Raw genomic sequence first — 13,071 nt, forward strand, 5'->3', positions numbered from 1 at the left:
CAGAAGACATAGCAGAACTGCTGCCATTCTACGTGACTGCTGGCACCGGTGATCGCGAGAATTTGCCGTCGCAAGAGGACTGGTCTCCGGATGGCCATGCTGCACTGCCCCGGCGCATCGTAATGCATCTGCAGCAGCAATTTCAATAGCTGTTTGTATCACAGTAACCTAACGAACTGTTGTTACGAATCGTTTACTTCATGGACGGCTCTGAGCGAGATGCATTCCGTTGGTTCCAAACGACCACCATTTGCTACTTCAGTGGTGTCAAACGACAGTTTATTGGAGGCAGGGTGGAGGTAAGTTGTGTTTTCTGATGAAATCGAGTTCTGCCTCTGTGCCAATGATGGCCTTACGTAGGTTAGGCACACTGGATGTGGTGTCACCGCCAGACACCACACTTGCTAGGTGGTAGCCTTTAAATCGGCCGCGGTCCGTTAGTATACGTCGGACCCGCGTGTCGCCACTGTCAGTGATTGCAGACCGAGCGCCGCCACACGGCAGGTCTAGAGAGACACTTCCTAGCACTCGCCCCAGTTGTACAGCCGACTTTGCTAGCGATGCTACACTGACAAATACGCTCTCATTTGCCGAGACGATAGTTAGCATAGCCTTCAGCTACATCATTTGCTACGACCTAGCAAGGCGCCATTATCAATTGCTATTTATCTTGTGATGCATGTACCGTCAGACCGATGTTCACCAATTATGGATTGAAGTTAAGTATTCCAGAAGCTACGTACTATTTTAGCTACTACAAGACCTTGACCTGCTCCAGACCTCACGCCAGCCTGCGTGAGCTTAACGCGTGCCCTTCGGCCTCCCGTCCTCGTGGATTGGCTGCCTTGCCAGTCCACAAAACTGGACCTATGTCGGGACTTCCAGCTGGGGTGCGATTTCGTATGGCAGCTCTGCAGTCTCGCGTTATCCTACGCACCCTGACTGCAAATTTGTAAGGCTATCTGGTGATTCGACAATGTTGTGCTCTCATTCATGAAAGGCATTTTAGGGGCTGTTTTCAAATGGTTCAAATGGCTCTGAGCACTATGGGACTTAACATCTCAGGTCATCAGTCCCCTAGAATTTAGATCTACTTAAACCAAACTAACCTAAGGACATCACACACAACCATGCCCATTGCAGGATTCGAACTTGCGACCTTAGCGGTCGCGCGGTTCCAGACTGTAGCGCCTAGAACCGCTCGGCCACCCCGGCCGGCGGGGTGTTTTCCAATAGGATAACGCTCGCGCTTATACCGCTGTCCTAATCCAACATGCTTCACAGAGTGTCTACATGTTGTCTTCGCCTGCTCAGTTATCAGATCTATCTGCAATCAACCGCATGTGGAACATCATCCGGCGGCAACTCTAGCGTCATCCACAAACAGCATTATCCTTTTCTTTGTTGAGCAACCAGGAACTCCATCCCGCAAAATGATATCCGACACCTGTACAACACAATGTACGCAAACCTGCATGCTTGAATTCGAAATTCTAGCGCTTACACCGTTTATTAATGAAACAGCATTTCAGTTTTGCAGCGGCACATTCGCACTTACATTTACCTGTAATTTTGCAATTTTAATCACTTATATATGTTACCTAGACAAATGTGTTTGAGAAATTTCATTACTCTACATTAATTGCCTTTAGTTCAGTGATGTGTATTCCTTTTGTGTATTTTCTTATTCCATTCTCTCTCTTGCTATTTTTATTTTTTTTATTTTTTGAAATTACAGGAGTTACTGCGGAAAATCAATCCTTTTCCAAATTTAAAAACATGTCCCAAGGCAAAACTTGTGCTTAGCAACAAACATTCAATTGACATTTAAAATCTTTGCAATACAGATAATCTCGCAAATAATGTATTTAAAAATCTGTCTTTTTGATTATTACTCTACTACAGACCAGTAATCTTTAAATGAAATCAAATTAGGCAGAAGTACTATCAACAACAAGTTAGAATTTGAATACATTTGGAAGTAGAACCTATTCGATACGAACTCAAACTGCTATTTCAAGACAGGAAAATAGTTCAGACATGAAGAAACTCAGTTCATCTGGAAGTATCACATGTTCGATGGTAAAATATTCGTACCCACTTCATATGACGATCTACGACAAAAGAAGTACGGCTAAACTGTCCAAATGTCACATAAGTAGTTCTAAAAATAAATATCCGTTTATTTACTACAGGGTATCTGAAGAGTCAACAATATATCCTAAACAGCTTTGGGATATTATACGGAACCTGAAAGTGTAGAACGAAAAATATTTACAAATGCTACACGAAAGTATGCAACAACAAAAGCTACCGAAAATTATCGGAAAGTCTTTATCGCCGACCTCAGTGCGCAGACTTCCGATCAAAATACATCGCATGTTCCCAGGTGCAATATCCTCGAGGTAAAATTCTCTCCGCTACTCATAAATAATAATAGTGATAAAGGAAATGGAAAAACAGAGGCTAGGGCGGTGTTGAGAACAATTTCACGATGGAGATTGTAGGAGGTAATACACGTGCAGTAGATAACAAGAACTGACTAAGCAGCTGTTTACTCGTAATGTAGGGAGAAAAACTGCCAATGATTGGAGCTAGAAGATTTCTTACGAGAGACAATGTAAACGCAGTACTACACGTTGACGCTAGAAAAAAAAAGCGTTTGTGTCATCGTGAAAAATATTTAAACATTGTTATGCTAATGTGAAACGCGTTTGTTTTTCGTCTCGATCCTTACACTGACGCATTAACATGACACTATCCTATCTTATGGAAACAAAAAGTCTACATATGTAGACACGCTGGTGCTCATAGTGTAGTGCCTTTCGTAGCCTTTGGTCTAGACAGATGTTTCGTATTTCCCACAGGAGGCTCTTTGGTTTGCGGCGAGCAATCAGATGACACATCACGACAATTCTTTGTGAACTCGGTGGGACGTTGACGCAATTACTCGGGAGCTTTGCTCGCCTTCTGGTCTTGGCTGTAGTCGGTCACGCAATGGACGGTTGCTGTTCCGCATCAAACTGCTGCCTATATGTTGGTAAGTACGTTGCATGCTATAGGCTTAAGAAACGCTCTGCACGTGTAATTACCTGTATTCAGGAACGACGAGTTTGTTTTCCCGACGTCGAGGTTCGGGACGGTAAGTATCTTACTATTACCTAGCACTCATAACGGAACTTACTTGGTTATGGACACATCTGAATTGTGTTTTCACGTCGATTATCTTATTGCCGTTCGTTGTGACCGAGCGGTTCTAGGCGCTTCAGTATGGAACCACGCTGTTGCTATGGTCGCAGGTTCGAATCCTGCCTCGGGCATGGATGTGTGTGATGTCCTTAGGTTAGTTAGGTTTAAGTAGTTCTAAGTCTAGGGGACTGATGACCTCAGATGTTAAGTCCCATAGCGCTTATAGCCCTTTCAACAATTTCATTGATTATCTTTTTCATACATGCTTTCGCTATACGTGATCCTACTACTCACACAAATCCATTGTCATTCAGCAACAAGTCGGTAAGATTCTTTGATTTCATTATGTTACGTATTCTGTAATGTCATTTAGTGCATTTTGTGCTCAGTCTGAATTTCTGTGTTGAATAAGGACGCTAAAGTTGCATGTGGGTATTCTGCAAAAGGAGTGGTTTCCTTATTGACATATCTGATACCGAGGTTACAATTTTTCCCAAGTATTACTTGTTTTCCTTCGTAAATATTTGCTTGTATAACCTTATAGTATGCAACAATCAACTCAGTACTTTCATTGCCCTGATTAATATCACTACCTCTCATAAATGTCTACTCCACTCCATACCGCTGCGAATTTTATTATACGAGGTGTTTTCAGTAAGTAACGCAACACATTTTTTTCGCTATCAATTTCGTTTAAAAAAATTGGGGAATTTGTTATGGGACATCGTGCAGTATTCCCTCTTCAGTCCCGATAGTTTCATGAAGTTCCGATACGTGGCGGCACTGTAAGTACCACTCAAAATGGAGGCTGTAACTGAGGTCCTTTCCGCGCGGAGAGCTGTCACTGACTTTCTTTTGGCGGAAAGCTAGAGCATCGCAGATATTCACAGTGTAGCTGCTTGCAGAGTGTCTAAGGGACCTGGCAGTGAACAAAAGTACGGTGAGTCATCGCAACAAGGTCGCGCAAACCTGTCAGATCTCCTGCGTGCTGTCCGGATGCACCCAGCTTTGACTCCTGCAGTGCTGTCGTCGGAAAATTGACTTCGTTGTGTTCGTCGCCACAGTAACGAAAACCTCCTTCTCCATGACAACGCGAGGCTTCACACTAATCATCGCACCCGAGAGGACCTCGGAAATGTACATACAGAGGACAAATTAATTTAAGTTTTGTAACAAAATGTTACATTGAACCAGAGATGGTCAAATGTAGTACCAATTCACTAGTAGCGTCGCTGCTCAACAGCGATCGCTGATTCGAGGTGTTATGGGTAACGTGTCAGAGTAACTCTAGATCTAGGTGACTCTCAAGTGGAAAGACGTGTTGTATCTGATGTGTGCTGGATATATACTTACTCGCTACGGGCAGTATTGATGTTTCCTAACAGTAAAAGGGATCTCAACAAAAGTTGGAAATAATTAAGGTAAATGAAGTTGTTTTGTTACTAATAATGCTTGTATTCACAACTGATGATTGAGACAATGAATAGCACTCACATCCAATGATTTTGTAAAGCTAATTGTTAATGTACAATCAGTTTATTGAGTGTATTAATTGTGAGCATTATTAATTTTCAATGAGTCGAAATTCAAGTATTAAATTTAGTGCCATGCTGTTACTTACCCCAAGTCAATACTATTTCCAAGTTCTAATTTTAATTAACTATTTCTCTCAAGAAATTATTGTCTCAGTCACATTTGATTTAATAAAAATGTATGAAGCAACAGTGAACCGGGATTTATTTGCAAAATATATTATTAAGAATTTATTTTATTTACTAGCGATTCATCGAGAACATTAACACATTTAATCACACTATGTAACCATGGAAGTAGTTGCCAGGGAGTAACTGATGAAATCATAACCAAATTCCTTTTAATAAATGGGAATTTTATTCAGTTTAATAGTGCCTAAAAGCATTTTTTAAAAGAAACAGTTTTAAATTATAATCACCTAGCACCCTCTAAATATCAAAGTTACAATATATTCAGAGGCAGAAAGAAAAAAGTTTTGACTGTATGAGCTTTCGGGCAGCGAACCTTGCCGCTCCCTTTTCACACGGCCGTAATTACAACCGCTCTCAACAGCCTCTGAAAGACTACACTGGTGCAAATCTGCATCACATCAGATAACTGTAAATTAAGAGTTTTAACAATTTACACAAGCACACAAACTATGCACCCACCGTAGGAGGGATGGAACTGGTACAAAACACAAACAATTAAAATACACTCCTGGAAATTGAAATAAGAACACCGTGAATTCATTGTCCCAGGAAGGGGAAACTTTATTGACACATTCCTGGGGTCAGATACATCACATGATCACACTGACAGAACCACAGGCACATAGACACAGGCAACAGAGCATGCACAATGTCGGCACTAGTACAGTGTATATACACCTTTCGCAGCAATGCAGGCTGCTATTCTCCCATGGAGACGATCGTAGAGATGCTGGATGTAGTCCTGTGGAACGGCTTGCCATGCCATTTCCACCTGGCGCCTCAGTTGGACCAGTGTTCGTGCTGGACGTGCAGACCGCGTGAGACGACGCTTCATCCAGTCCCAAACATGCTCAATGGGGGACAGATCCGGAGATCTTGCTGGCCAGGGTAGTTGACTTACACCTTCTAGAGCACGTTGGGTGGCACGGGATACATGCGGACGTGCATTGTCCTGTTGGAACAGCAAGTTCCCTTGCCGGTCTAGGAATGGTAGAACGATGGGTTCGATGACGGTTTGGATGTACCGTGCACTATTCAGTGTCCCCTCGACGATCACCAGTGGTGTACGGCCAGTGTAGGAGATCGCTCCCCACACCATGATGCCGGGTGTTGGCCCTGTGTGCCTCGGTCGTATGCAGTCCTGATTGTGGCGCTCACCTGCACGGCGCCAAACACGCATACGACCATCATTGGCACCAAGGCAGAAGCGACTCTCATCGCTGAAGACGACACGTCTCCATTCGTCCCTCCATTCACGCCTGTCGCGACACTACTGGAGGCGGGCTGCACGATGTTGGAGCGTGAGCGGAAGACGACCTAACGGTGTGCGGGACCGTAGCCCAGCTTCATGGAGACGGTTGCGAATGGTCCTCGCCGATACCCCAGGAGCAACAGTGTCCCTAATTTGCTGGGAAGTGGCGGTGCGGTCCCCTACGACACTGCGTAGGATCCTACGGTCTTGGCGTGCATCCGTGCGTCGCTGCGGTCCGGTCCCAGGTCGACGGGCACGTGCACCTTCCGCCGACCACTGGCGACAACATCGATGTACTGTGGAGACCTCACGCCCCACGTGTTGAGCAATTCGGCGGTACGTCCACCCGGCCTCCCGCATGCCCGCTATACGCCCTCGCTCAAAGTCCGTCAACTGCACATACGGTTCACGTCCACGCTGTCGCGGCATGCTACCAGTGTTAAAGACTGCGATGGAGCTCCGTATGCCACGGCAAACTGGCTGACACTGACGGCGGCGGTGCACAAATGCTGCGCAGCTAGCGCCATTCGACGGCCAACACCGCGGTTCCTGGTGTGTCCGCTGTGCCGTGCGTGTGATCATTGCTTGTACAGCCCTCTCGCAGTGTCCGGAGCAAGTATGGTGGGTCTGACACACCGGTGTCAATGTGTTCTTTTTTCCATTTCCAGGAGTGTATTAACCTTGCCACCGGAGGTGCAACTTGATTTTAACTTCTAAGAAAGTCTTACGGTGAAAGGGGTGACAACCGTATATACTAAAATGATCATTTGAATAAAATCCCATGAAATGCAATCTTATATAAAATTCTTCAATGTTGGCCAAACAATGATTAAGATGCTCTACAGTACACAGATACCGCCTCTCAAGATCATGGCCAATAATATCAAAGTTTCCAAAGATCCAATCGTATTTCAGGTATTAGGCCGTTACACTCCAAGCAATAAATTCGTTAACACACCAAATCCGACAAACATTACAGAGGCAGCTAGTAACGTACGGTAGATTGATAGGGAGATTACCGAACAAGCCGAAACGCAGGTTGCTCTAACGTGCCCCTACTCCACAAGGGAAAAACGGACGACCCAATTTATAAACAACCACGTTCCCGCTGGTGGGCAAACGGACAAGAATGGTAGGACGACCCAAAAGCAAAACGGCTGGTGACCTCACCAAGAAAACAAGTAGAATTTAACAAGAGTAAATCAAACAACATATCACCAGTCAATTAACTTCTAATAAACTGCGATTTCTCGAGAAGACGTGTCGTAGCACCCCCAAATCGTTGTCCCGATGCGACCGCTGCCAGCCGCTTCAACGGACGCAGAAAGGCGCGCTGATCTCCCGTCTCACGGCGTCGCAGCTCGCACCGGCCAGACTGATGTCGTGGGTTGACTCCTGTTGCTCTCGCGTCGACCGAAAAGTCACTAACCCTCGCTATACGCTGCGGGCCACTGGACTCACATACGCCGACGCTCAAGACGGACAAGTCATCTTGTGTCTCAATGCGCGACCGACCAACCGATCGATCCAAACGGCAATGACTATTGCCCGAGCAAACTCGAGTGCACTGGTGGCCTAACGCGCAGACTCCGATGCACTGGAACTAACCCCCGACCGGGCCACCACTCGCTGACTTTTCTTACTGGCGTAGTGGAGAGACTCTCATTTTGCCAGCTTTAAACGTTGATCCGAACGACAGACATACTAGCACTCCGAACGACAGACAGACACTAACTGCCTAACAAATACGGACTAGATACAGACTAGCAAACTGGGGACGACAGACTCACCCAGACTGACCAACTGACGAGCTCATAGCGCCCCTTACATGCACGTGAACAGGCAATCTTTCCCCTTTCCCACCATAGGGAGACACCAAAGCTGTAATTGTCACAGCGTCGCCACCGCCAGAAACGGAGGGCGACTGCTTCACACTACGCGCTGCGGCGCGCTCTTCAAAACAGCAATTTTTACCGCGGATCAAACAGTCTAGCTAATTATATTTGAAGTACTAACAGAGAGCAGTGTGAAGAGCATTACCACTGCGCAGATAAAGGTAAGAAATTTTACTATTGCAGGTATAGCGTTCATCAAGCACAGGGACCATTATTTTCAAACTGATCAAGTTTAGTTTTATTACCAGGGCCAATAGTGTTGCATCAGATACAGTCTGTATATTACGTAAATTCATGCACTTTTCGTTTGGTTTAAAGTCGTTGACAGTGTACATACTCGCAGCTAAATTAAATTTTCATTCTCGCAGTCAGGAAAGTTCAGTACAGGGCAAAGCGCATAAGCGACGGGATAAAATACACGTTCACATGCCATTCCGATTCGAACAGTTGTGTTTCAGAGTACTGTCAATTACGTAATTTCAGTCGCAATTTCAAACGTACATGCTTCAGACTTCATTGGACTGTTCCCCCTCGTCCACCCCATAGCCCCGATCTCACACATTGCGACTTCCATCTATATGGCCCAGTGGAGAATTCTCTCCACGGGAAGCAGTACATGGATGATTGGGAAGTTACTAATGTAGCAAGACGTTGTCTCCGACATCGACCAATAGAACAGTACCATGCTACCAGCAAGGTCGAGTAAGGCAGTCGTACTGAACGGAGATTATGTTGAAAAACAGGGTTTTGTAGTCAGAAGACTGGGAAATAATATGGAGTATGGGAATCCTGAATGAAACCAATGTTATTTCAGAAAAGAATGTGTTGCATTACTTACTGCACGCCCCTCGCGTGTTACGAAGTTTTTCAGCACATTAGGGTATGTAAATCCAGCTGCCCTGTCAGCACGTGCTGAAGACTAGCTCCCACTATATGCTGAGAGAAAATCATTTTTTCTTGCTCAGTGGTCAGAGTTTATGCATTTATGTAAATTCTGATTTTTTTTCAGTTTCTACAAACTGCATAAACGTGTGCACTGTTCATACATAATCGACATAGCGATTTTCGTTGCACTAAGCGTTTCGTAATCCTTGCACCACATTAATTCCACTCATTACCCTTGCATTAGTAATGCAACATTTCTGTCTGAGACTCTTCCATATTTCTTCCGTTGCACATGCGAAAGTTAACTGTTGTCGTTCCTAAATTGTTGTGAGATGAATTTTCACTAGACCATGCGGGAGTAACGGCAGTAACCTGACACGTTTAATTCATATTTATTTTGGTTTCAATACATAAAATGAAAGGACACAATCAGTTAGGTTTCAGATTACTCGAAGCGGAGTGAAACAGAAGACTACCAGAGGAACTCTTCCATTTAGGAGCGAACGAATAAGGGATGCAGAGATGGAAGTGAACGCGTACCTTCCAGTTATAAAAATTAAATTAACGATAAAAGCTGCTGCGAGGCACTTGGACGGTATGAAATAATTAGGATCCATAAAGGAAATGCTTTCAGAACGATGCTTTCAAGTACGTGATAACTAAAATATCCGGTTACACAAAAATCATTGGGTAGAAATCTACCCTCTGCAGGTCCTGCGTCTATATTCGGCCATTTAATAAGCAATAACTGCATACGCCTTCCTTTCCACTCGGCGTTAAACGGTATTCTCTTCCACTGTAATCGAGAGGGAGCGTGGGGTTTCGGCCTAAGAGGATTATCCGGAGCCGGATTACATTCACAGGATCTGAGGATAAAGTTAACAACGGGCGGGAGAATCTCTCTTCCCTCTCAAGTTCTCCATCCATCGTGTCAGCCTCCTAAAGGAAGTCTTAGCCTGCTCATAACGGATTCAGCGGAGGGCGTGCGAACTCTAGCACTGAAGCTGACAGCCTGCAAAATTATAAGTCAGTGAGAAACGAGGAAATTCTAAGTTCGCGCATGAGATTATTAAACAACGGAAAGGAGATTCTGGTGCGTTATATTTGGATCATCTCAACTCATATTTTTATTCTTGCTTCCATTAAAGTTCACAAGGTTGCCTAAACACTGTTGAAACAGTCAGTACTGAGAAGGGCAGGTTCAGTTTTGCCGTCCACAATTATTTCTTTCCCAATAATCACATTTTATGTATTTAGCCAAAATTGTCTTGAAAGCTAGTTTCATGCGGCTATAAAGTCCCATTTGAGAAAATGGGACTTTCGGCGTCACTTAGCGGATAGAACTGTGACAGATAATCGTGGCAGTATTTGGTGAAGTTTCTTGTTCATCAATAGTTCTCTGTTCATGATAAAATAGTTGCACAAATATGCAGTCAGATCTTGTTAAGATTTAAAAGTTATGCAAAAATTGACGATTTAATTAATGAATAATGGAAAAACATTCATTTCAATAAACGTAAAATCGTAATATCCTATATCTGTATCTCTGGGTCACAATTGCACTCGGCCAAACCATTTAAATATCTATGTACATATGTTTGCGAGGGGACGTTAAGCTCTAATCTTACCTTAAAAGTTTGAAAGGAAATCAAATGAATCATAATATGGACCCTATTAGTGGTAGACCAGGTTTCAGACTTCGGTTCATGGTTGGATACTGAGAAAATGCAGTCGGTCTACAAATGAGACTTCATATGGAGCACTACCAGTAAAGTGTGACAGAAACACTGGAAAATATTACACGTACTACATTTATTTACAGGCTGATGGGCTAGCATTGTGAACCTCACCTCAAAAGCCATAGCTTGTAACTAATTTCGTAGGGTCGGATCAGAAATACATAGCTTTACCCCCTCATTAAGAGCATAGCTGTGTATTCAGCAAATTAACGTTCTATGAGATCTATCCTACAAAAAATTGAAGTGCCAAAGAAACTGGTGCAGACACGCGTATTCAAATACAGGGATATGTAAACAGGCAAAATATGGTGCTGTGGACGGCAAGGCCTATGTAAGACAACAAGTGTCTGGCGCAATTAGATCGGTTACTGCTGCTACAACGGCAGGTTATCAAGATTTATGTGAAATTCAGCGTGGTGTTATACCCTTTGGACGAGCGATGGGACACAGCATCATCAAGGTAGCGATTTTCCCTTAGGACCATTTCACGGGTAAACCGTGAATATCAGGAAACCGTTAATACATCAAATCTACGACATCGCCGCGGAAGAAAAAAAAATCCTGCAAGAGCGGGACCAACGATAACTGAAGGGAGTCGTTCTACGTGTCACAAGTGCAACCCTTCAGCAAATTAATGCAGATTTCAGTGCTGGGTCATCCACAAGTGTCAACTTGCGAACCATTCAACGGAACATCATCGATATGGGCTTTCGGAGCCGAAGGCCCACTCATGTACCCTTGATGACTGCATGACACAAAGCTTTACGCCTTGGCTGGTCCCATCAATACCGACATTGGACTGTTGATGACTGGAACATGTTGCCTGGTCGGACAAGTCTCGTTTCAAATTGTATCGAGCGGATGGACGAGTACGGGTATGGAGACAAACTCATCAATCCATGGACCTTGCGCGTCAACAGGGGACTGCTCAAGCTGGCGGAGGCTCTGTAAAGGTGTAGGACGCGTGCAGTTGAAGTGATATAAGACCCCTGATACGTCCAGACACGGCTCTGATATATGACACCTACGTAAGCATCTTGTCAGATCACCTGCATGCATTCATGTCCATTGTGTATTTAGACAGTATTTGACATTTCCAGCAGGACAATGTGGCACCACACAAGTCCAGAATTGCTGCAGAGTGGCCTCAGGAGCACTCTTCTGAGTTTAAACCCCTCCGCTGGCCACCAAACTCCCCAGGCATGGACATTATGGAATTATCTGGGATGCCTTGCAACGTGCTGTTCAGAAGAGATCTCCACCCCCTCGTACTCTTACGGATTTATGGACAGCCCTGCAGGATTAATGGTGTCAATTTCCTCCAGCACTACTTCAGACGTAAGTCGAGTCCATGACATGTCGTGATGCTCACGGGAGGTCTACAGGATATGAGGCAGGTGTACCAGTTTCTTGGGCTCTTCAGTGTAGCCCGCTCCATGGAAGCCAGGTATCACAGCCCTCTTGAGTGAATTATGTAATTTATTTAATAATTAGGCTTTTTCAAAAAATGCTAAATTATATTATAATTACACACATTTCCACCTGCTCAGTTAACAAATTGATCATATTAAGTCGATTTCGAATTACACCAACTAACTCAATTGTTCAATGAAAGTTGCATCATGCATATAAAGAACCTGTACAATATAAGAACCTCTACAGTATTATACGAACAGGTATGTGATAGAAATACGCCATGGACGAACAAAATTTACGTGCTTATTCGTAGACAATAAATAAACTGAAGAAATCACCGTGTGCGATGGTCCCCAGGCCTTTACAAAAGGCGGGGCAAGGTTCTTCATCCTAGCAGTATCAGCACATTTCCTACACTCATACTCATAAATTAAGGATAATGCTGATACATGGTGAAACAACGCTCTGGTGGGCGGTTTTCGGGTTTAAATCACCTCAGGTATGACCAAACGGTGCATCTGCGGTCGTCGCACGGTGGCGCTGGCAGCAGTGCACATACGCAGAGGTGTGTTGGTGCATGTCAGAGTACGGTGCCGCGAGTAAGTGTGCAGACGTTTTCAGACGTGTTAATGGTGACTGTGTGTTGATGGCTCAAAGAACATATATTGATGACGTTATGAGGGGTGGAATTGTAGGGCTACTAGAGGCTAGTCAAACACAGCAGGTCGTAGCAAGGGCCCTCTGTGTGCCACAAAGTGAGATTTCAGGATTATGGCAACGATTCCAACAAATTGTGTCCAGGCGCTACAGTACGGGACGTCCATAGTGTACAACACCACAAGAAGACCGATACCCCACCATCATTGCCCGCAGACGGCCACGGAATACTCCAGGTAGCCTTGCTCGGGACGTTACCGCAGAAACTGGAACTGTTGTCTCCAGACACACAGTCTACATACGACTGAACAGAC

The sequence above is a fragment of the Schistocerca serialis genome, chromosome 1, assembly GCF_023864345.2.
Source record: "Schistocerca serialis cubense isolate TAMUIC-IGC-003099 chromosome 1, iqSchSeri2.2, whole genome shotgun sequence".
Taxonomy (NCBI): domain Eukaryota; kingdom Metazoa; phylum Arthropoda; class Insecta; order Orthoptera; family Acrididae; genus Schistocerca; species Schistocerca serialis.